Source organism: Emydura macquarii, unplaced genomic scaffold (genome assembly GCF_026122565.2).
Source record: "Emydura macquarii macquarii isolate MOO-44397 ecotype Brisbane River unplaced genomic scaffold, CSIRO-AGI_Emac_v2 contig_1876, whole genome shotgun sequence".
Taxonomy (NCBI): domain Eukaryota; kingdom Metazoa; phylum Chordata; order Testudines; family Chelidae; genus Emydura; species Emydura macquarii.
The window spans coordinates 8,368,632-8,394,692 of record NW_027132013.1 but is presented as its reverse complement, the minus strand read 5'-3'; the positions used below and the strand labels follow the sequence as shown (position 1 = coordinate 8,394,692).

The following is a 26,061-nucleotide window of genomic DNA, read 5'->3' as shown; positions in this document are numbered from 1 at the left end:
ACTTCCCAGTCCACATTCCATAAACTATCACTACAGCTGTCACTCATTTAGCAGTCTTATAGACAGAGAGGCCCCAGTTTTGAATGGGCTATGGATAATGAACTCCTGAACTTTCCTACTCACTCCTACAGGTAGCCTTTAGAGTCAGGGCTGATGGACTTTGGAGTGAAAATCAGTGTGGAAGTGGCTGAAGAGAATGAATGCCCATGGAGACTGAAGTACAATCGACTCCTGGAAAAAGTCCATCCAGATCAGGGTTGAGGCAATTAGCAAAACAGTGAAGGTGGAGAAGTTTGCATTGCCACTGTCCTAGCTATACTTGGTTTTTGGCTCAATAGAGTACTTCAGTCTTAAGGGTTATCAACATAACACCTTCTATCCATACTAATTTATTAAATTTATTTTGAAAAATAAAGATGTATACATTGTTTGGTTTAAATCTTGGGGGTTAATGAATATGAAATGAAGAATTAGAGGTTGATGTACTGTATTAATCAAGCTTTTCTATTCATTCTTAGTCTTTCCATTTACAGGGGAAAATAATGCGGAAATTCAAAATTTAAGTGAGCCCCTCCTTCCTATATTTCCTTCATTTTCATCTTGTGCTTACAATTCCACCTCTAGTGGAGACATTAACATTCTAACCCTGAGTACTAAAGACAAGGTGAGAAACTGTAACACACACAAAAAAAGACAAAAATGCTTCCCTTACCAACCTGCCAAAGGGTCAGGTGCAATTTGCAAGACTTTTCTCTGTCTGACAGTAATATAAAGATTGCTCCTGCTAACATTTCTACCAGACCCACAATTATGTAATAAAGAATGTTTGTTACATTAGAAATCTGCTGAAACAGATTCTCTCTTTCACTATCAGGGTTTCCACATTATGCAAGATTGTATCCAAATAGCCTAGCTGATGAGCTGGATTTGTTTATAGCTATACGATGTCAGCCTAACCAAAAGAAAGCTGAGGGGAGATATGATTGCTCTCTATAAATACATCAGAGGGATAAATACCAGGGAGAGAGAGGAATTATTTAAGTTCAGTGTCAATGTGAACACAAGAACAAATGGACATAAACTGGTCATCAGGAAGTTTAGACTTGAAATTAGATGTAGATTTCTAACCATCAGAAGAGTGAAGTTCTGGAACAGCCTTCCACGTGGAGCAGTCGGGGCAAGAAATCTAGCTGGCTTCAAAACTGAGCTTGATACATTTATGGAGGGGATGGTATGATGGGACAGCCTGATTTGGCAATTAATTGATCTTTGACTACTGGTGGTAGATATGCCCAATGGCCTGTGATGGGACATTTGATGAGGTGGGTTCCGAGTCATTACAGAGAATTCTTTCTTGGGTGTCTGGCTGGTGAGTCTTGTTCACATGCTCAGGGTTTAACTGATTGCCATATTTGAAGTCAGGAAGGAATTTTCCTCCAAGGCAGATTGGCAGAGGCCCTGGGGGTTTTCGTCTTCCTCTGTAGCATGGGGTATGGGTCACTTGCTGGTGGATTCTCTGTATCTTGAAAACCATGATCCGAGGAATTTAATAAATTGGTCATAGCTTAGGAGTCTATTACAGGAGTGGGTGGATGAGGTTCTGTGGCTTGCGTTGTGCAAGAAGTCAGACAAGATGATCATATTGGTCCTTTCTGACCTTAAAGTCTATGAGTTGTGGTCTTGACAGATTTTATAAGCAAGGAGGGTGGAACATAGTCTCTTTGGGGGTAAGAAATCTTCAAGGCAACAATATACCAGGTGCTGATCCAGTTTTGATCCAATATTCATTGTATTGGGCCATACCATTCTGTTGAGTATTTGGTTTTTAGAGAGATGCAAAAGCTTAGAATCTGAACTGAAGCTCTGTGCACTTTTTGCAAGAGTTGGAGTTTTAGCCAATGTATACTAGCCCAATTCCAATGTGGGTAATTACATTTTGCCTGTCTAACCCTCCTCCCTTGCAGTTTCAGGTGTAAAAGGAGTTTATTTTTCCCTTTTTATCTTTAACTGTTGTATAGTGTTGTTTATAATAATAAACAGCTGCCACATTCCAGTTCAGAGTGGCTGTGTTTCAGTAGTATGAAATGGGATTCCCATCTATAATTTGTAAACCATTTGGAATCCTTAGGACTATTAGTGTAAGTTGTTATAATTGATCTTCCTTTGCACAGCAATGCCTGAAAGTGGGGAGGGGGGATCCTCAAGAATTGTGGGTGTTTTTTTAAGTTCACTACATATGTTGTCCTTTAAGAAATAAAGAGTTATTAATCTTGTTTGTTAGTTAAGATTGCATGTGACAATTAAGTACAGTTTCAATGAGGATTTTTTTTGAGATCTGAAGGCAAAACACCTAACGCTGTTGTTAAATCATTCAGTGTAATCATGCACAATCCAGTGGACATGAGTAAAAACAGTACTTTACATTCTCACAGCTGCTCTTCCATTGGCTTGTGGCCATGCCTTATACATTTGGAAAGAACAGGGCAGACATAAACAGAAGTGTACACTGCTATATTATCCATCAGTGTCTTCTGCACTGAAGCCTGTACAGAGAGAGCTCCTTGATATGAGAAAATAAAATAACAAGTCCTTTAGGAGGCCTGTACAGTCCACAGTTGTTCTTGTAAATGGGTGATAATGAAGAAAAAAATCCCCTCTACTTTCTCATCAGTTGGGTTCTATTTCAGCTGTCCTTAATGTTATGATAGTGCTGGCAGGCAGCTTTGGAAAGAGAGTATCAGGTTTCAGAGTCATCACTGTATTGCTTGTCTGATCAATGGCATAAGACTCATAATAGTTCGGAAATATCTGGATTCATGTGCTGATCCCTAATAGGATTTCCATGTCCTTTGGTAATTTCTTCATATCTCATATAGATCCTTTTCAGTTTTACCAGTAATGTCTCAAACTTACTTTCTCTGTATTAATATTTGCCACCAACATTCCAGAGAACAAATGTGGTTCTCCCTTTAACAATTCAGATGTCTGTAAATACACATATGCAAGTGAATAAACAAGAAACAGTTGGAAAAATAAGTTTGATATAAAGGGCCAAATCCTGTTCACCTTACTCATATAATTCCACTAAAGTCATTGGGTCTACATACATGAGTAAGACCAGCAGAATTTGTTCAGTAACATTAGAAAAGAGGACTGAGAAATCATACTTTGATATCTCTGTCCTCCCATTGTACCCATCTATGCTGTACTCAGCCAGAGCCAAGTATCTGGTCTATTTTTTCTAGTACTAAATGGGAGAAAAATATTTTAATATAGCAGTAAATATATATTCCCTAACATATCAGTATCCTAATATTACCTTTGCCTTAGTGTATTTTGTAATTTCTGCCATTTTAATTGGATTAAATCTTGGATTTTCCTCTAATAAAAAGAAGCTCACCTTCTTTATTAATTACCAATATATGAAAGAAATTGTTAAGATCTCTGCATTGAGAAAAATAAATTGCTGCAGTGCTTCTTTCACAAACCTTCTGACTCTGACTACTTCTAATTTGGAAACCTTTCTTCTTGAGACAAACTTAAATGTCAGCCAGAAAAATCCCTTCTACATAAATCATAAACGATAGCATACATTTATAGGCCAGTTTCATCCAGAAAGAATCAAAAGCAATACTATACTTGGAAATGCAGTCAATTCTGGGGTGGAAAAGCAGAAGCCATTTTGTGCTAGCCATGTTGTACAGCATATTTTAAGGGTGGAAGTTGAGAGGAACTTCTCCAGTTGAAAATGCTGTTGGAAAGGATAGAATTATCCAAACTGGAGTGTGGCCAGGACCCCAGAACACCAGTTTTACCTGCATGATTTCAGTAAGGCTCCTAGATAGTGTTCAAATACCTCACCACACCTGCCTAATAATTTTACAGATTTTATCACTGCTGTTAGTCACTCTTGTGTTAAGGTTATTGGAATAAAGAATTCATGTTGTTCATCTCTAATTCCTGTCTGAGTCACCTCATTCTAGATGAAAGGGTGATAGAGCATTTCTCTCATAAAGCATCCCTATTGTATGGATTAGCACAGCTGATGCTGCTTTTCCCCTGAAAAATGCACCTGACTCCAAGTGTACACAGCCTCAATCCCCTCCTCACAATGGTAAATTCAGCACCAAGGACAGCAAAGAACAGCTGCCACAATGCTGCACTTCCCTGGAACCTCACTGACTGTCTCACAGTTCACATACTTCATGCTGTTTTGCCCCTTGCAGAGATTAAGAACAATGAATAAATCAGAATACTGCTGCAAGAGCACCACATACTGGGATAACACCATCCCTCTCAGGTTACTTTTATTTAAGCTGCTAGTCAACAACACAACTGCCTTCTGCTGTCATGTGACATCATGATATGGTCAGTCTACACTCAGACTGAAGCTGGTTTAATTAAACACTGACATTCTAACAACCTCTGTGTAGGATTAACTGTTATTTTGGTTTTCCCTTGCCACTAGCAGAATGTTAGTGAGTACCTTTGAGGTATGGAAATAGTCTTGCTTACGAGGCAAAGCATTTAATTATTCATCCATGGCTTCAACTAACAGAGAATTTCTCCCTTCTTCCCATTAGGTTGATGGTATCTTTCCTACAGGCACAAACATACAGTGAATACTGTCTCACAGTCATAGAATCATAGAAGATTAGGATTGGAAGGGAGCTCAGGAAGTCATCTAGTCCAACCCCCTGCTCAAAGCAGGACCAACCCCAACTAAATCATCCCAGCCAGGCATTTGTCAAGCCTCACCTTAAAAACCTTTAAGGATGAAGATTCTGTTACCTCCCTAGGTAACCCATTCCAGTGCTTCACCACCCTCCTAGTGAAAAAGTTTTTTCTAATATCCAACCTAGACCTCCCCCACTGTAATTTGAGACCATTGCTCCTTGTTCTGTCATCTGCTACCACTGAGAAGAGCCTAGCTCCCTCCTCTCTGGAACCCCCCTTTCAGGTAGTTAAAGGCTGCTACCAAATCCTCCCTCATTCTTCTCTTCTGCAGACTAAACAAGCCTAGTTCCTTCAGCCGCTCCTCATAAGTCATGTTCTCCAGCCCCTTAATCATTTCTGTTGCCTTCCTCTGGACTCTCTTCAATTTGTCCACATCCTTTCTGTAGTGGGGGGCCCAAAACTGGACACAGTACTCCAAATGTAGCCTCACCAGTGCCAAATAAAGGGAAATAATCTCTTTCCTCAATCTGCTGGCAATGCTCCCACTAATGCAGACCAATATGCTGTTAGTCATCTTGTCAATAAGGACAAACTGTTGACCCAGATCCAGCTTCTTGTCCACTATAACCCCCAGGTCCCTTTCTGCAGAACTGCTGCCTAGCCAGTCCATCCTCAGTTTATAGCAGTGCATGGGATTCTTCCATCCTAACATGTGACAGTGATGTACAGGTCCAGTTGAATGATGAGAAATGTCCTCCTGACAATTATTATTTATTTATACATCAATAAAAACCACAGGCAATTAGAAGTATATAACATGATTCCCCCTCCCCCACCCCGTAACATGCCCATTCCCACTCATATTCATGGGATAAAAATGTTGAATGTTATGAAGAATTATACACAGAATAGAATATTAAGGGCAAAGTCAAGCAATTTGATTTGTTGATTTCCAGGCAATTAGTTTTCCAGGAATGCCCCAAAATTTCCAATTTGAAGTTCATCCTGTACCTCTTAGTCAACTGCAATTCTGACTTTAATTGTGCTTTTGTCACCACCCACAAGCTAAATAGGGTCAGGTATGATTGGTACTTATATAGGAGACTTCCTAGGAAAACTAAAGGTGATGGAAGGTAATTTTTAAAAGTACAAACTATTCACAGAGTTTACACAAAGAGTTACTGGACATCTGGGTATAGTGAACAGATTATTGATGAGAGCAGAGTTTGGTTAGAAGTCTTAACAAGTGCAAGGAATACATAATCTGCAGTAACCCAGATACAGGGGACGATGGTTTGATTTGAAAAAAAAAAGGTAATCAGTAATTTGGGAAAATCACTTATTGCAAGGGTTACATAGGATGTGGTTAATGGGGAGTAGATATGTCCATAATAGTGGATTGTCCCTCATTGAGTCAGTGATGTGGTGTAGATAGTCCTTTAATCTATAAGATCCTGTCGGTGGAGAGGAAGGTCTTTGTATCTTCCTGACGCCGATTCACGATGGCGCACCAGCTTACTCAACCCGGTACTGTCCATGCCCAGTGATGTGTTCAATGTAAATATCTCTCGATCACCTGATGGTGTTGGACATCATGAGGCACCGCATCAGCCGGGCGTAGTGCCGACCAACACCGTAGGCCCAAAGCACACACTCATTGCAGGGATCCCAAGCACCCAGGGCTCCGACGATCAGGGCTTGGGTCTGAACTTCATAGCCCTTTGCTCTTAGGGTGTCGGCCAGGGGGGTGTACTTCTCCTCCTTACGAGCTTGGGCTGTGCAAAAGGCTGGCGTCCTGTTTTCGAATGGGACCGTAACGTCTACCATAACGATCTTCTTCTGGTCCTCATTGGTGATGACAATGTCCAGCCTCAGTGGGCTGTTGGATCCGGGGATGGCGGAGTTCACGGTGACCTTTCCCAAGTGAGGTGGGATGGCTTTCACGAGCCAGATCTGGACCATGTTGTGCTGCAGCTGCCAGGCTGTGGAGTGGGGCTTGCAGCTGCAGAGGACGTGGGGCAAAGTTTCATTGTTGTGCCTGCACTTCCTGCAGCGTTTGTCCTGGTTCCCATGGTTGATGGCCCCATTCAGCGGGAGGCAGTTGATTCGGGCCCGGTGGATTTGACCGTCAGTCCATGAATCGGGTGAAATTAAAAGTGTTTTCTTTCCTCTGAGTTAGTCTGGAACCAGTGCCCCAACCTGTTGTAAGGAGGACTTTTTCTGCTGCTTGGAATGTTACATTCCTAATTGGAGGTTGTTGGGAATTTTCTGATAAAATGGTCTTTCATTGGAAAATTCTGATTGGCCAAAACTAGAATATTTCAGAGAAACATTTTGGTTTTCACTAACTTCTGCTGAAATACAGAGAGGGATCCAATGAAACCTTGCCTACTAGGGTTTACCTTGGAAACCTTCCTGGTTTCATGCCAGCTCACTTGGTGTGCTGCTGAAAAGCCCAGGCTTGCAGGTTACATAGCTCGAGGGCAGCCCATGACATGTGTACTGCTTCAGAGTTGTGGATCCTCAGGCTTCCAGACTCCCTACTGTGGAGATGGGAGCCTGGAAGCCCTGAAAGCCTCTGTTCTGGATCAAATTCTCAGGACCTCTGGATTCCATTGCTCTGTAATAGGGGACTTTCTGGGCAGTCGGTGCAGCCTGAAGTGTACTCAGGAGTGGGGAAAGACCCTGGGAGTTGGGCAGCTTGAGGGGTCCCCAGGATTTGGGGCAAATAGCTGCTCAGTTCATTCTGGAAAAAAAAGAACCAAAATATTTTTACTTTCCAAAATTAAAAAAAAAATTGGAATTTCCATAAGAAATATTAACATTTCAAGTTTTTGTTCTTTTTCAAAAGAATTTGAAAAATCAGCCATCTTTATTCCTGATTAGATTTAAAACCAAGATCATTGTCATGTTCACTGGGGTCAGTAAATCTCTCAAAGCATTTTTCTTTTTCAAGAGTATAGGTGTTATTTAGTTAGTGACCTGGCCGAATTCTAATTTTTGTATGTGTTTTGTCTACCAGAATTTCCATGCAAATAAATCTGGAGACAATATTCTTTGCCTCCTGTACAAAAGTGTTACATGATGTTGTGAGCTGTTAAGCAGCAGTTGTGCTCCCCTGTCTCTTCTGAATACATTTCAGTTGTTGGTAAAGTGATTCCTACATAATGTTTTTGGATGCATTGTGATGAAAAGCACGAAGTGAATACAACTTCTTATGGTTTTTGTTGTTGTTGTTATTATAATATTTTTAAAAGCCTATAGATGCTTTCATATTATAATTCCAATAACAAATACATGGGGATCTAAGGGACTAATGACCATTAACTCATGTCAACCAGTCATTAGTTCCCCCAAGAAATGCTCTGCACCTCCATCATTGTTGCTTATATGTTGTTGTAATAGGGAGAATTGCAGTGGGATTTAATGTCAGTTCTGTTATAGCTGATTAACCATAGTATTTTGAAAGAATCAGTTTAGGGTAGCTGAAGTGTAGGTGCGACTAGAAAACATTGACACCAACTAGTAGGGGGAAGAAAGCTTCACTGAACACAGGCTGAAATTACTTTACAGTGGTGCCTCACTGATCTGCTAATTGTGTTTTAGAATTGTTTCCTCTTCTTGACTTTGATTTTTTTCCCCTTCTTAACTCCAGAACAAAAGATTATAAACACACAGTAGGTATCCTAGTCATGAACTGAAACTATATATGGGAAAGGAAGGGAGCAGGAAAAATAAAGTGGATGCTACCAAAGGTCACCCTGTGAAAGCAACAGTCTCTCAGATTGTATATTCCAGAAGCTAGGCCAACTATTTAATTACATTAATGTTTGGCCTAGTAGTTAAAGCAGTGGCCTTGGAGGGTTCAGGAATTGGCTTCTGGGTTCTATTGCAAGCTCTGAAAATGAGATACTACGCAAAACAACTACTGTCTCTGTATCTCAGTTTGCACATGTATAAAATGAGTACAGCAAGTGGAAAATGGGGGATGATATATTTGAGAAAATCCCCCTCCCCATTTTTCATCAAAAATTCAAAAGTTCGACGAAAATATATTGACATTTTGAATTTTGACACATTTCAACCAGCTGTCAAAATGAACTTAATACTTTTTCAGTATGAACACTCAGGAGTCATGCCATTCAGATATAGGTTAACTGAACATCTCAGAACATTTCCCACAAATACCTTTTCTCTTGAACTGGGGGGTAAATGCATTCACTTATTTATAATATCCGAGCAAATGAATTGTAATGAAAACAGCAGATAGGAGACTGATTTGAGAGAAAATTCTTGGAAAATACATTTCAAACTTGTGCGAGTTTTTTGAACCAGAAAACCTGAGTTTTCTGGTTCAAAAAAAATCATAAACTGCCATAATCAGACTAAATTCATCTAATAGAATTATCCACTATGAATGATACTTTTAACTCTGTCTCCCCATCAGTTTTAAGACACTCTTGAAAGGGAGGGGGACAAATATGTGCTGGAAGTTTATTTGGCAGTTGTGTGTGCTCTGCCTGCTCCCTGGATGAAGAGTGGCTTGCAGTCTCTAGAACTCTAAATCCAGTATCTTTCACCAATACTAAAATTGTGTGTTTTTTTAAGTAGAGATATTAAAACTCTTTGTGCAGCAGTGATTGTGTTGAGAATCTATTCCAAGTTGGCAAGGAATTGTGACCATATAGTTTTTTAATATTTCAGGCTGCATTTCTCCATAGTTAATTATTTGTGAACTTAAAGCTTGAAATATTGCATTGATTATTGGGCAATTTTAAACATGAAACTTGCACAACAAAACCTGGGAATTCTTGTTCCAACACTAGGAAACTCCCTCCGATCCATAACCTCTTTATTTCTGACTTCCTTCTCCATAAGGATACCTGGTTCTCCCCATTGGACATGTCATATGTTGTTGCCCTCTCATTTAGTAACCTATCCTGTTACTAATCCTATGGCCTCGGTAGTGACTTGGGATTTCTCCTCTTATGGTTTTCAGACCCTTTCCTTCCCCCACTCTTAATTTCAATCCTTCCCTTCCCTCTCCTTTCAACTGGCTATTACTCTTTTCTTTTCTTTTCTTTTCTTTTCTTTTCTTTTTAATCTGAGTTTGATGGCTGGCTCTCTTTCTGCCTCTCACCTTAATCCTATTTATTCATACTGAGTGATTTAAATTTCCATACTCATGTCTTTGATTTTTCCCCTCTGAGGTTCCCTCTCAATAACCTCCTCATTCAATCACCAGCTTTGGGCTGATTCCCCTACCAACTGTCCTGGTCACTCTTTTAAAGTACTAGTAGTTCAGGTCCTTTAATCTATGAATTCTAGACCTGGTTGAATAGTAGTCAGTGAATTCTAAACTTGTTGAATTGTGGCCCTTTTTCAAATCATGAAGCCTTCACAGACCAATCTTGATTTGTAATTAATGTATTTATTTTATTGAGGTTTTTAGTACGCTGATTCACATTATTAGATGCAACACATAAACATAGCAGTGAATCCAGGACCTGGAGGGTGACAGACTCAGAGACCTGCCTTTGCTCTCAAGGTTTTCATTGTTTGTGTTTGTGTGCTCTGAATTGTGCTTTATGACAATTGCTCTGAGTAATACATCACACCGTGAATAATAATGTGTCATTGCTGCATCTCATCAGAGCTTCCTTCTCACTCCTACTTCTTTGCCTAACAAACTCTTCTACTCCCACACTGTTGTGAGACAAAAGACCAACATATATCTACATTTATCCAAAGCATGGAATCCCTGTCGCATATCATTTACAATCCACAGGCCTCCTCCCAGGAGTGACAGAGTATCTATCCTATAACCGTGGAAATTGAGGGTGCTCAGCAGCACATTTCAGAATCAGTATTGTATGAGCGGGTACAGCACAGAACAAGCAGAGTGGTTTTTAGTTCATTGCAATTGGGATGCATAATGAAACAGGTGTTTGAAGACTTTTTAAAAAAGGAAAATGGAGAATGCTTGAAATTTTATGTTCTTTCCATCCCAAACAAGCTACATGTTCTTCCAAGTAAACTTGAATCTTCTAGTGCACCGTCAAAGACACAATCTCTCTGCACACTCCTCCCATACCAAGTTCTTTTGCTGACCAGAAAGTTTAACTATTTAATTATAATCCCTCTGTGCACAGCCTCCCACGTCACATTGCAGTCCAGGGCTATTTCTAATGTGCACACTCATGGAAAGAGAAAGAGACCTGTCCCAATCTGCAACACTTCCTGTTTGCGGTACCATACACCTCATGAAGCAGTATAGAACTTCTAATAGTGTTTATATTTTATATATATTCATGGCTGCAAAGCATAGCTCCTGCTTCTTGGCCAAATGCTAGGAATGTTATTACTTACAATCATAGGACTGGAAGGGATGCTGAATGGTCTTCTACTTCCCCTGCACTCAAGGTAGGACTGAGTATTATCTAAACCATCCCTAAAGGATATTTGTATAAACTGCTCTTAAAAATTTCCAATGATAGAAATTATACAACCTCCCTAGGCAATTTATTCCAGTGTTTAACTACCCTGACAGTTAGGAAGTTTTTTCTAATGTCCAACCTAAACTACTCTTGCTGCAATTTAAGCCCATTGCTTCTTGTTCTGTCCTCAGAGGTTAAAGAGAACAATTTTTCTTCCTCCTCCTTATAACAACCTTTTATGTACTTGAAAACTGTTATCATGTCCCCCCTCAATCTTCTCTTCTCCAGACTAAGCAAACCCATTTTTTTCAATCTTCCCTCATACGTCATATTTTCGAGATCTTTAATCATTTTTGTTTCTCTTCTTTGGACTTTCTCCAATTTGTCCACATCTTTCCTGAAATGTGGCACCCAGAACTGGACATAATACTACAGTTGAGGCCTAATCAGCGCAGAGTAGAGTGGATGAATTACTTCTCATGTCTTGCTTACAACACTGCTGCTAATACATCCCAGAATGATGTTTGCTTTTTTTTGGCAACAGTTTTACATTGTTGACTTATATTCAGCTTGTGGTCCACTATGACCCCAAGATCCCTTTCTGCAGTTCCTAGGCAGTTATTCCCCATTTTGTATGTAGGCAACTGATTGTTCCTTCCTTAGTGGAGTACTTGGCATTTGTCCTTATTGAATTTCATCCTATTTACTTCAGAACATTTCTCCAGTTTGTCCAGATCATTTTGAATTTTAATTGTACCCTCCAAAGCACTTGCAACCCCTCCCAGCTTGGTATCATCTGCAAACTTTATAAGTGTACTCTCTATTCCATTGTCTAAATCCTTGATAAAGATATTGAACAGTACCAGAACTAGATCTAGAAGTCTCAGTAAAGATTTTCAAAAAAGATGAATCGTTTTGAATGCTTCCAGTTTTGGGTAGCCAACTTGAGACACGTTAAATGGGTCTGATTCTGAGAAAATACCGAGCTTCTGAAAATCAAATCCCTTTAAAATGTCTCAAATTGTCCCCCTAAAATCCCAATCCCTCATCACTTTTGCAAATTTTGGCCAAGGTGTTTAGTTTTCTGAGAAGCAAAAGGCTGCTTCCCCTTCCAGCAGCATTTCTACCTACTGTTGAAAGACTATCAGTGCTGTAAACTATGGTATTTTCCAATGCATTCTAATTTACTACTTGCAGCTAAGTTTATCAGCATTGTAAAAGAAATTCCACACCACTGAAGCAATGAAGTGGAAACCATACGTAATAGTAAGGAAACTCTATTCCAGCATAAACAAGTGAAGAAGGAGAGGATAATTCAAGAAAATGACATAAAGAAAAAACAATTCTTGCAAGTAGCGGGAGATGCCTAGATTCCTACCTATATGGACCAAGCCCAAACTTTTTCACATCACAGCCTATGCTTTCCTGCATTGTTGTGTAATCAACATGTGCAAGCTTGTAATATCTGTGTTTTTTCCTTTGCAGGTGTTGATGATCTCTTCATCACCAGAAATCATCCCCTTTTGAGGCAGCTCTTCCCTAGATCTTGAAGATCAGAACTGATTTTTTAAGGTAGGACTGTATGTCACATTGCACTGCGCACATTGGGAAGGAAACGTTGGAGACAGAGAGGGAAGAAGGAATCAGAAAGAGCTATGTATTAAAAATCATGACCTAGCACATTAAAATCCTATATATTTTTATCACTTTCACAAACCTGGGCTGAAGAGGCTTCTCATTCTCAGTGGACAATGAGTACAAAATGAGAACAGTTCACCACAGCCAGTTCCTATTATATCTTTACAGAGAACCCTGTCTTAGTAGTGCCTATATGTATATATCTATTTCAAATATATTCCCCTTGATCCCTCCAGAGTATATGTTCCTATTTTCCCCCACATAATCCTCGGTGAATTTGTATTGCACATGCTAAAGAAAGTCCAGATTTATACTGCTCAGACAACAATCCAACATTCCGGTATATCATGGGCTGCTATATATCACTTTATATATCAAAATTATCTATCTGTCTGTTTATTTATCTAAAATACAGCTAGTAGTATGACTCAGGAACCTTCTTGTAACCTCTGCAAAGTCCAGATGATTTAAATACATAGTAGTTCCAGGAGTATATTTCAACACTGTAAGACTAATTTGATTTCTGAACACTAGAAAACCATGCTGCATATATTTAAAAAAAGGAAGAAGAAAGAAAGAGAGAGAGAGAGAAAAAAAAATAACCCATTGTAGAAATGGGCTATTTTATTCCTTCCTGAACGATAGCTATTTTCACATCATGTTTACTAACAGAGACTATCTGGCAACGTAAACATGTGGCCTAACTCTTTTTTCATTTACACGGCTGTAAAACAGGAATAGACTATCTATTATGGGATTTCCTGGACCTTCCTCTGACCTATCTGGTACTGGCTTCTCTGAAATAGATGGACCATTGGTCTCATCTGGAATGGCAATGAATAATATATGAATGGATTATTATAAAATAAATTGTCATTGTTATTACTATAGTTTCTTCTCTGCCCTCTTCAAGATGCTATTGGAATGGGAATGGATATTTCAGATGTCCTTTGATCTTTATGGCATTGTTCAATTTGGATACAAAGCCTCAGAGTGCAAAATTTTAATAGGAGTGGAAGAGTGGGAAAGTGAAAGAATAGGGAGCTGGCTACAGAGTGGGAAAGGTCGAGAGAATTAAACATTAAGGCTGGTCTGTTAACTGTATTTTAATGCATATGTTTACATATATGTGGAGCCTCATGTCTCTCCTCATTGTTAATAAATTAGGGCTAAATTCTAAGGCCCATACTCAGGTTGTAATCAGCCCTTGCTGAGGCAAATGCCAGTTAAAGTATAGGCATGTTATATAGCATGCATAGATCTCAAAGCATTTAGCAAAATGGAGGGCTGGTCTACTCTAGGAACTTACATCGGCATCACTATGTCTCTCAGGGGTGTGAAAATCCACACCCCCTGAGACCAATAGTTAAGCTGACCTGTCCTATAGTGTAGGCCAGTTCTGTAGACAGCTCTAGGTCAATGGAAGAATTCTGTTGCAGAGGTGGATTACCTACGCCACAGGAGAACCCCTTCTGTCAGCGTAGGTAGTGTCTACACTGAAGTGATACCATGGAGCAGCTGCGCTGCTGTAGCAGTTTAAGTGTAGACATACCCTGAGTAAGCATTGCTGTCTCAATGAAGGAACTGAGGCACAGAGAAATTAACTGACTTGTCCATTGTGTCATGACAGAACTGGGACTAGAACCCCCGAGCAAGTCTAGACTCCTATTCATTGGACTACAGTGGCTGTTAGAAAATAGTGAACTGTGCATGTATGTTACCTTTAAGCTTGGCAGAATTTGATTTTTTTTTGTTGTTGTTGTAATTTTGACAGTTAATATTGATATTTAGTTGTAAGCGTTTTTAAGATTTTTATTGATGTAAATTTCCACAATTGTGTAAAATTATGGGTTTTGAGCATTTTTTAACTGTTCCATGTATTTAAATTTTCACAGTTGCAGGAAGTAATGGGGGAGTCAGACATTTATTTAACGTTGAAATTCAAAAAGTTAAAGGACAAATTGTCAACATCACATGTCAAAATACACAAAATAATTATCCTTAAATCAAGAAATCATACTTGTTTTTACAAGTCATTTGCTCATTCATTTGTAACAAGACTAATTCAAAAGTCTAAATGATTGGATTTTGACTATAATATATTTTCAAGAAAATTTTTTCTTACTTTGTCTATCTGTCAATTTTGACTATTATTGATGGAAATATTTTTCATCAGTTGTTGTGTGTACAGTGAAACTGATATTTACCAACATTAATCATATAAAAATCTAATTTTTCCCAGCGTAAAAACACTATTTTGCAAATCCTAAAACTTGGACAGATCTAAACAAAGTTTCTTCCCACATGCCAAAGGCACTTTTGCTTGTTGATGATGAACTAAATGGCAGGTATCCATGTTTAAAGAGGAGCCTTCTTTAATTTATATAAACAGAAAAAAAAAAAAAGCCTCTGAAAAGAATTTAAATGCTGAGAAAATATAACTTATTTTATGTTGAGAAGTCTCAAAAAAAGGGCAAGTAGAATTTTTTCTTACCTCCAGAAACTATGATCACCTTTTGGGCTGAGAACACATATATGAAATTTCAATCCAGAGGTTAATTTATTTGGAAAGTTATAAGCCCTTGAAAAGTGGCTTAAAGTGAAAGTATCTCCTAAACTACGGTGAAGTCTAACAACATTCAGCTGTGAGTACTTGAAAATAATGTAGGAAACTTCACGTAGAGCAGATGTGTAAAGCGCAGTTGTTATATACTTAAGCCATGAACATATTTCCTCTTGGCAAGGATCCTCTGTCTGTCAGGCTCTTCACGTGCAGATCTCCCTGTTTCCTCACTTTATACCTTTCTTCAAGGGCTTTCATTGCTGCCTGCAGAAGCACTATTCTGCTGGATGATGGGGACTTTGGAACCACCTATGCTTCCTCATCCTTGGCTCAGTATTCTCTGTTAAGCTGTGTGAGGTCCTTTTCCTCCTCACTAAAACATCACCCTGAGTCTATACTGAGTAGGGGAACAACATAGCAGAACTTAGACCCATAGGTGTTTCTCCTGCTTGGAGCTGCAGAGCAACGTGGCTGCTTGGTTGAATTCTCATGTGTATTTTTAGGCGTATATGGTTAAGATTCTAGTCTCAGGTAAATAAGAATTATGTTTTCCAGTCAATAACTTCTCAGGAGAAGAAATTAAGATGTCTGCAACATCCATCTCTATGTCAATGCATCATATTCTTGCTACTTAAAAAACATGGAGAAAAAATTGCTGTCACTTTTTAAGTAAAAGAGATAATTCCCAAAGTACTCTATCATTCATGTTCATGTCTACTTGTCTGTGCTTTTAGGATTTGCAATCTTATGAATCCAATTTAATAGCAAGAGAGTAATGTCACTCTACTGACATTTACAAAAGCAGCTACACATGAATGTAATATTAAGGGCCAAAATACATTCCCATATACACCTAAATAAATCTGGAGTGACTCCATTGAATTTGAAGAAGTTATTCCTCACTTACACCAGTGTAATTGGAATCAGATTCTGACCTCCATGGTGCTCAGTCTGGATGAAGAAGTCCACTTTTGTGTGCATCATATTGTAAAATGAGGGCTTGAGGCTGTGAAAGTGACAAAATTTGAAGTGGGAAATTTTGAATGAAAACATTTGGTGTTTGGTTCCAAGCCATTTAGTGAATCAGAACTTGTATGGGTTTTTGTTGAAAATAGGGTCATTTTTGAGTGAAAATTCATCAATGTCAAAAAAAAAAAAAAAAAAGACATTTTATAGGAAATTTGCAAAATTTGACCATTTTTAAAAATACAGAATGAAATGGAAAAATCTTTGTTCTTGATATTTTTTTCTTCAGGTTTTTGTGTGTGTGTACAATTCTAGTTGTTTGCTGTGTTTACCACTGCAATGGCATATAATGGCTGCCACCACACTTGTCTTTAGGAATACAATTTGGAGAGCCCCAGTTTCCTATGGTGGTGGCAATCAAGCTATGTATTCCTTCTTAATCTACTCTCATTGCTGTAGGTGAAAATTAAACCAGATTGTGATGTGAATTTAGTAAAGGACCACAGAGATGTCATTTGTGTAATTTGTACCTCCGGATTGTCCAACCTGACACACTCTACTTTGCCCAGCTCTTGCAGCATCCCGTGTTTTTGACAGGGACACCTACACTCCTTATGCCTACCTAGTGGAGGTGAGTAAAGGACAGACTCTGAATCACCTTGGGTTTTTTAGTTTAAGGCATAGACAAGAAATAGCTTAACCTTTCTCTGCTATGATAACTGTACAATAAAGTTGGAGCAAGAGTAATTAAAAGAGAACATTCTGGACACAGATGTTGAATACAGAGAAAGAACCTACAGATAGTGGACACAACTCAAAGTCACATGAGAGGTAGATATGTTGGATGAAATTCTGACCCCATTGAAGTCAGTAGGAGTTTTACCATCGATTTCAATACAGCCAGAATTTCACTCATTGACTATTAAGGAGACATTTTTACAGAATCACTTTTCTAACCATATGCATGCCATAAGTTGTATGGACCTGACCCTGTAAGGTGCTAAGCACCTTCAAGTCCCATTAAAGTCAATAGGGCTTGATGGTGCTTAGCACCCTCTCAGGATTGAGCCCTTATGGCTTAAATTGATAGGAACCTAAATTAATTTTAGTAAAACTTTGGGCACTGGACCTCCCAGTTTGGTCCAAAGAGATACTTAGAAATAATTTAACTCTCTGTATTTCATATAACTTAGTCTTTTTATACCCTTTCATTAATGCAGCTGTTCTTCACTTAAATATTATGGACACATTTTTCCTCACTGATTCACAGGGCTCATCTCTATTGCTCATTCTGTGCTCGTTCTATGTACAGTCCTCTCAGATAGGTGAAGAAGAGAATCTCATTGCAGACTGGAAAGGAGAATTTTACCCAAAGAGTAGAGGGCTTCTTATTTTCTTTCACAAGACTTTCAGTCACTAATTGTTTGGCCCTTGTTGCGAAGAAACACGGATGCCACTGGATTCCTTTTCACAGATCAGCTGATCTTTCTGTTCAGTCATTTGAATTACATTGAAGAATTGTGCACATTAAAACTCAGACATTTTTAACTGCAGATTGTGATATTTGTGTCTGCAGCTCTCCAGCTGGATTAGCAACACAAGATTCAAACAAACATGCTGAGTGTGTCACTGTGTGAAGTGGAATCAAGTTTACAAAGAACATCTTTACAAATGGAAGATGCAGCATCTGGTATTTTCCTTCCCAGCAAATACTTTATGGTTTCATAGCTTAAAGGGTTTAAGGACAGAGGAGACAAACAGACCATTTAGTCTGACCTCCTGAGTATTTCAGGACATTAAATTTCATTCTGTTAACCCTGTCTTAAGTCCAGTGACTTGTAGTTTGACTTCTCCTAATCAACCAGTGTTCCAACAACTGTATAGCTGTGAAATCAAATTTCACATTTGGGAAGTGTCAATAGAATGAGATTAAATCTAAAAGGAGCTGGCGGATCCTTATATATACAAAATAGTATGTCTGGACTGTCATTTTTAGTGTCTAATGTTGAAGGCGTTGGGGATGAAATTTGTATCACTCACATTGGAGTAAACCAACAATAATCAGTGAAACTGTATATGTGTAACATTGGTGTGAGCCAGATCAAAATCAAGCTTTATTTATTTTTTTTACTGTATCACCATCTCCATGAAATATACTATTAGATTATCACCATCCCTTAGTTCCTGAGACAAACTGTTCAGTTAATTAGAGTTGGGAGGGTCTGATCCAAAGCCCATTGAAGACAATGGAAAGTTTCTCATAGACTTCAATGGACTTTGGATCCGATTCAGGCAATTTTCTTTCTTATGGAAAGTATCAGACTGAAAAGAACCGAAATGACAGTGTTGTTTCCATGTACAAATAACTTCTTGTCAGCAATTTATTATAAGGAAGAAGGAGGATTATTTTCCAGACTTGCTTTTGTGACTATATACAAAGAAGGTTGAAATGTAATTGTATCAGATCAGATAGATAGCTCTGAAACTGCCTCCCACTTTCCTTTTTATTAGCACAATGGTCTTATTTTACTTTTTTTGTCATGCCTCTCCGTATACTTTGCCAGTTTGTGCACAATTTCTTTACTCCTCTGCAGGCTTCTCAGACTGTGTAATTGATGTCTATCTCATTCTCTTGATCTGCAGGTCAGCAATATATTAGAATATTTGTTTTGTTAGGAACTAGAGAGAATTCCCTTCCACCAAATGATTGACCACTTTGAGTGTCCAGTCTTTTACATTTAGCCCTTCTCAATGCCACACACATATATAGAAGTTCAGTTCTTTAACCCCCATCTGCTGCCAATAAGGGACAGTTGTGCTATTGCAACCTGCTGTTGTGTTGCCAATTACATCAACATTTTCTGTCACATGCCAGTAAGTATTGATACTCTCCCTTACCTAGGATCAGGGAAACCTGTCTGGTTTGATGAGAAACATATGTGAGTTGTTTCAGTCTACTTGTCAGAATGTAACTAGTTATCTTCACTGCTAAACCTTTTGGCCATAATCTTCTTGGTCCGAAAAATGGAACGTGAAGTAATTGAGACTATGATCATGGCCTTTGGCCTTGTGTATCACAAGCTGCAAGATAATTAAATGCACTATGGTAAGAGGGGTCTGTGGCTCCCTATGAGGAGCCAGAACTCCTAGTTGTCTAGGGTCCAGTCCTAGTCCTCCAGCACTAGTGTGATTGTAGTTCCAGCATCCATTTAGGCCAATTCCAGCTCCATTCATCTTTCAGGCAGCTGCTACCCTCCTTAAGACTTTTCTTCCAAAATGGAGCAACAGGTGAGTGACCATGTGAAGATGGAACCAGAGTATATATATATATATCCCTTTCCACTTCTTTTCCCACTTGGACTTGTCTGTGTCAGTGTTTGTGCTTTGTAAGTGTGTGGATGGATGTCTAGGTGGTGTTCTATTCCTTCCGCGTAGTCCAAGATGTCTCCCATGGTACTTCCATGTGAAATGTAGAATACAGTAGAAGTGGATTTTCCAAAGTGATCTGCAGGGAATTGCTGGCTTCTGAAAGTTCCATGCAAAGCGAAAGATTGAAGACTCAAAATCAGCATAAAACAAACTGAAGAAAACAATTAGTAGGAAGTGTCAGGGAAAAAATATTTCATCCAGGCAATTTTGACCAGCTATTACCATTTACTTGCATAATGGATATATGCATTGATGAATGATTAAATGTGCTGATATTTTAAAATATATATATTGGAGATATTTGGCATCTTGCTGACCAGTAAGCCTGGAAATTCGATAAGACATTTTGATTCCAGATTGTTTTGGAGTTATGTTCTGAGTGACTAGTCATTTAGTTTCTTTGTTGATAAAAAATAGTTAGCACATTAAAAATAGCAAATTTTACAAGAGGAAATTGTAGTTTTACTCTGCATAAGAATGGCCATACTGGGTCAGACTAATGGTCCATCTGGCCCAGAGTCCTGTCTTCTGACAGTGTCCAGTGCCAGATGCCTCAGAGGGAGTGAACAGAACAGGGCAATTTATCAAGTGATCCACCCCATGTCATCCAGTGCTGGCTTCTAGCAGTCAGAGGTTTAGGGACACCCAGAGCATGGGGTTGTGTCCCTGACCATATTGACTAATGGCCATTGATGGACTCATCCTCCATGAATTCTTTTTTTTTGTACCCAGTTATACTTTTGGCTTTCACAACATCCTCTGGCAATGAGTTCCATGGGTTGATTTTGTGTTGTGTGACGAAGTACTTCCTTATGTTTGTTTTAAACCTGCTGCCTTTTCATTTAGTTGGGGGGCCCTGGTACTTGTATTATGCAAAGGAGTAAATAACACTTCCTTATTCACTTTCTACACACTATTCATGATTTTATAGACCTCTATCGTATCCCTGCTCCCCATTTTTCTCTTTTTCAAGCTTAACAATTCCAGTGTTTTTATTTCACCTTTTATGGAAGCTGTTCCATTTCCCCTAAAAAATTTTGTTGCCTTTCTCTGTACATTTTCTCATTCTAATATATCTTTTTGGAGAGGGTGTGACCAGAACTGCACTCAGTATTCAAGGTGAGGGTATGTCATGGCTTTATAAAATTGCATTATATTTTCTGTCCTTTATCTGTCTCTTTCTTAAAGGTTCCTAACATTCTGTTAGGCTTTTTTGACTGCTGCTGCACATTGAGCAGATGTTTTCAGAGAACTATCCATAATGACTCCAAGATCTCTTTCTCGAGTGGTAAAAGCTAATTTAGACCCAACATTTTGTATGTATAGTTGGAATTATGTTTTCCAGTGTGCATTACTTGGCATCTATCAACATTGAATGCCATCTACCATTTTTTTGCCCGGTCACCCACTTTTGTGAGATCCCTTTGTAAATATTTGCAGTCTGCTTTGGTCTTAACAGTCTTAAGTAATTTTGTATCATCTGCAAACTTTGCAATATCACTGTTTTACCCCTTTTTCCAGATCATTTATGAATATGTTGAATAACAATGGCCCCAGTACAGATCTTTGGAAGATCCCACTACTTACCTCTCTCCATTGTGAAAACTGATAATTTATTCCTATCCCTTGTTTCCTGTCTTTTAAGCAATTACTGATCCAGGAAAGGATCTTCCTTGTTATCCCATGACTGCTTATTTTGCTTAAGAGCCTTTGATGAGCGACCTTATCAAAGACTTTCTGAAAGTCCAGGTACACTATATCCACTGGATCACCCTGGTCCACATGTTTGTTGACCCTCTCAAAGAATTCTAATAGATTGGTGAGGCATGATTTCTCTTTACAAAAAACATGTTGATTGTTCCGAATATATCACGTTCATCTGTATAACTGATAGTTCTGTTCTTTACTATAGTTTCAACCAATTTGCCTGGTACTGAAATTAGGCTTACCAGCCTGTAATTGCTGGGATCGTCTCTGGAGCCTTTTTTAACAATTGGTGTCACATTAGCTATCTGCCATTCATCTGGTACAGAAGCTGACTTGAGCCATAGGTTACATACCACAGTTTGTAGTTCTGCAAATTCATATTTGAGTTCCTTCAGAACTCTTGGGTGGATACCCTTTGGTTCTGGTGACTTATTACTGTTTAATTTATCAATTTCTTCCAAAACCTCCTCTACTGACACCTTGGTCTGGAAGAGTTTCTCAGATTTGTCAACTAAAATGAATCTCTCTCACATCCTCTGCAGTGAAGACCGCTGCAAAGAATTTATTTACTTTCTTCTCATGGCCTTATCTTCTTTGAATGCTTTTTTAGTAACTGGATTGATCAATAGCCCCACTGATTATAATGCAGGCTTTTTGCTTCTGATGAACTTTAAAAAAATACTTAGTTTTTGTGTCTTTTGGTAGTTGCTCTTCAAATTCATTTTAGTCCTGCCTAATTATACTTTTACACTTGACTTGCTAGAGTTTATGCTCCTTTCAATTTTCCTCAGTAGGATTTAACCTCCAGTTTTTTAAAGTATGCCTTTTTGCTTCTAATCACCTCTTTTACACTGTTGTTTAGGCATGGTTGCATTTTTTGGTCCTTTTACTGTTTTTGTTATTTGGGATATACATACAGTTTGAGCCTCTGTTATGGTGTCCTGAGATGACATGTTCCCAGTCAATTTAGGGATAGTTGAAATTCCCCTTATTACTGGGTTTTCTGGTTTTTAACCTCTCTAATCTCCTTGAGCATTTCACAATCAGTAATATCAAATCAGAATGTACATTCCAATTTATTATTCAAGCTGGAATTTCTATCCATAGAGATTCTGTGGTATTGTTTGATTTGTTTAAGATTTTTGCTCTATTTGACTTTGCTTTCTTTCACATATAGTGTCACTCCCCCACCAGCATGACCTACTCTGTCATTCCTATATATATTTGTACCCTGGTATTACCATGTCCCATTAATTATCATCATTCCACCAAGTTCCTGTGTTGCCTATTATATCAGTATCATTTAATACCAGGCACTCAAGTTCACCCTTCTTAATATTTAAATTTCTTGCATTTGTATAAAAGCACTTATAAAAGTTATCAATATTTAGTTGGTTTTCTTCATGTGATGTAATTGAATGGGGCTCTTTCATTTGATTTTTTCTCTTCAGTTCGTACATGTACTTTATCAGCATATTACTGTCCTGTTACTATTTTTTTGGGTTAAATCATATCTACTTTACCTACTGTATTTTCTCTCCATATATATTAAAATATAAATACTGGCACCAGTTAAAAATTCACATTTTAATGCCATTTGGAATGACATCAAAACTATATAAAGATGCAAATTTTTGGAGAAAGGGTAAATGAATATTAGTCTGAGTCAAAAGAACTGCTGTATCTACTGCAGAGAGTTGCATTTGAGAATCAGATTAGATCCACAAAAGCTGAATATCACCAATTACAAAGACCATTTGATTTTAACAAACAAACAAAAAACTTCAGATTTGTTCACAGGCTCTTAGCTTTAGTAGGAAAGTGTTAAAGACACGTTTAAAAACAAAGCCACAATGTTTAGCCAGGCTCTTTGAATATTAACTTGATCCTGAATAAGAAATTAGTAATGTACAATGTAGTATGTTAATGTTTAGTTGTAACTTTGCCGTAATAAAAAAAATATTTTAAAACCCCCAAAAACTTGGTGTAAACATTTATTTTTACACTTCTGAAAAAAATCTTTCTTTTGATATTTATTTATTTATATTTAAATAGTAAAAAGGTAAAAGTACTTGTACAAGGCTCTAGGAGTCCTAATGCTTGCTTAATATTACAACATAAAATCCAGCAGCATTATACAGTCAGATAGGAACTTGAGCAGCCAGCTACCTAACACATATTCTTTTCTACTGCTTCATCAGTTCTGGTGCATACCCTCAGCACTTTTCACAAAACCCTATTGAATAGCATGCAACATGCCTAGAAAACAACCAAATTTGGGCTACTTGTTGTTGATCCAGGTCCAGATCCTCCACCCATTTAAGTCAATGTGCATTTGCCAATGACTTCAATTACAGTGGAATCAAGCCTTAAAATATATAATTGAGTAAGAGCTAGATGATGATCTCCTTATTCATACTAAGTAGAATGTTACTGCACAAGTTCTCTCACTGAGTCAACACAATCAGGTGTAATGTACAACAGGGGACTGAGTCTTTGCTACTGATCCAGTAAATTTGTCACTGAACTGAACTGAACTTAACCAGAAAATATACTCTACAATTAAATAAATATGTATATAACTACATTTTCAGGTCCCAAACTTGTAACTGTGACTTTTCCATTCTCTTTTCTTCTCATTTTCACTTTTGCCAAGTTCATAACAAATAGCTAGGATAAGTAAGGATACTAATATGAATATATTACTATTGCAGAGAGCCAAGTTCATATTGAAGAGCTAGGATAAATAAGGATGCCTAATATCTATATATTACTATTTTAGAGAGCAGAATGACAGTGTGACTGTGATATTGCATGCAAAAAATAACTGGAAACAACTGTTTGATTTATGGAATCCACTATAATTATCATCAAAGTGCCTGGCTCATTCTTTTTTGGGTGCATGTGGAGGAGTTTGATCTATAAATACTTTCTTTCTGATTATGAGAGCAACAAATGAAGGAGTGGGGAGTGTATCATCCATACTCTGCTTGCTTGCCTTCATCATATAAATACTTCCATCTATAGCTTTCCACATGTCAGAACTTCCACTGAGTTTAGGCCCGACCCTTCAAACACTTATGAACATGCTTAACAGTGAGCATGTGAATAGCGATTCCATTTACATCAAGTTAAACATGTGCATAAACATTTGCAAGACCATAGCCTTAGTTTGTAAACTCAAACAGAATGTTGCATTGCAATTCCAGTCCCTCTTCCCTCTCCCCCACTTCTGAAACATCCTAGGTCAGATTCATCCCTTTGGAGTTACATCAGTGATGGATACGGCACAGACAATCTGAAAGTCTATGAATTGGCCTGGTCTGCACTTGAAAGCTTAGATAGACATAGCTACTGCACTGGGGTGGAGAGGGGGTTGAAAAATCCACTTCCCTGAGCACCATAGCTATGCTGACCTAATCCCCAGGGTTGACAAAGTTAGATTGATCGAAGAAGGCTTCTGTTGACCTAGCAACTGTCACTTGGGGAGAAGGAGTTTCTACAGGGATGAAAAAAACCCTTTCGGTTTCTATAGTCTATGTCTATATTATGAGTAAGCTTGGAAGGATTTAATTTTTATCTGTAAATGTCAATTTCACTGTACAAACACAAACTGACAAACAAAATTTCCATAAATAATTATCAAAGTTTAGAGAGAGGCAAAATAAGAAAAAATGCTGCTTGTGAACTTATTACGTCTTGATTTGAGGCTATTTACTTTGTGTGTTCTGACATGCAGCATTGACATTTGTGTTGTAATTGTTATAAAGTTTTACTTTTTGAATCTCGATGTCTACTGTCATTAAATAACTGTTGTCAGACCTCCTATAATTTCCCTCAATTGTGAGCATTTAAATAATAAAAATAAAAATAAAATGCTTAAAACACATCATTTTGCACAACTGTGAAAATTTAAATTGTTAAAATTTTAAAAATGCTGGAAAATAAACATCGAATTTAGCCAAGCCTTATTATAGAGTTGCAGAAACATAAGCCATGGTACTGTAATGCCCATAGGGTAAACATGGCGATTATATTGTTATCCTACTCACTCACAAACCTCCTGAGACCCTAAGATATTTTAAAATCTTCCAGTCTGTTAATGTGCCAGTGTTTTGTACTGAGTGACACTTGGGGTTTTTTCAACTGATGGAGATAAATGTTTTAAATGTGTGTTTGTGTGTGTGTGTGTGTGATGTAAACATGTATACATGCAAAGGAATATATGTAGATCGTGGTCACAGGTACATGGCCTAGCCACAGGAAGAGAAAGTTACTAAAGTAAAATGAAAAATAACCAGTTTCTAAGGGTGATTTTATAGAAAATAATTTACTGTACTAACTTTCCCTATCCGTCTGTGGGCGAGGCATGTACCTGTGAACACTGTTGAGCTGCCACAATCAGGCAGGCTTTTAAGAAAATGAGGTTTGACATTCCTTTCCTCAAGACGAGTCCTTGCTTTTCAATTACTCCTTCCTCGCTTCGAGGTTTCTTGAGGTAACACCGAGCCTCTTCCCAGCTTGTCCGCCTGGTGGCAGCAGTGCCCTATCACAAGAGCTCCAATATCCTTTCCCTTGACATCAAGCGTTAATGCAATTGACCAATCAGTGCTAAGATGATGGGAGGTAATTGGGTAATTGTAT

At 38.2% G+C, this 26,061-nt stretch overlaps 1 long non-coding RNA gene across 1 annotated transcript in view; it reads left to right on the top strand.

Annotated features, from left to right (window-relative positions):
* Positions 1 to 12,762, top strand: part of LOC137159377 (uncharacterized) — a 403,501-nt gene extending 390,739 nt beyond the window's left edge. The window contains exon 4 of the long non-coding RNA XR_010921622.1: positions 12,600 to 12,762. This is a non-coding gene — a long non-coding RNA (uncharacterized lncRNA). The remainder of the gene's footprint in view (positions 1 to 12,599) is intronic.
* The last annotated feature ends 13,299 nt before the right edge of the window (positions 12,763 to 26,061 follow it).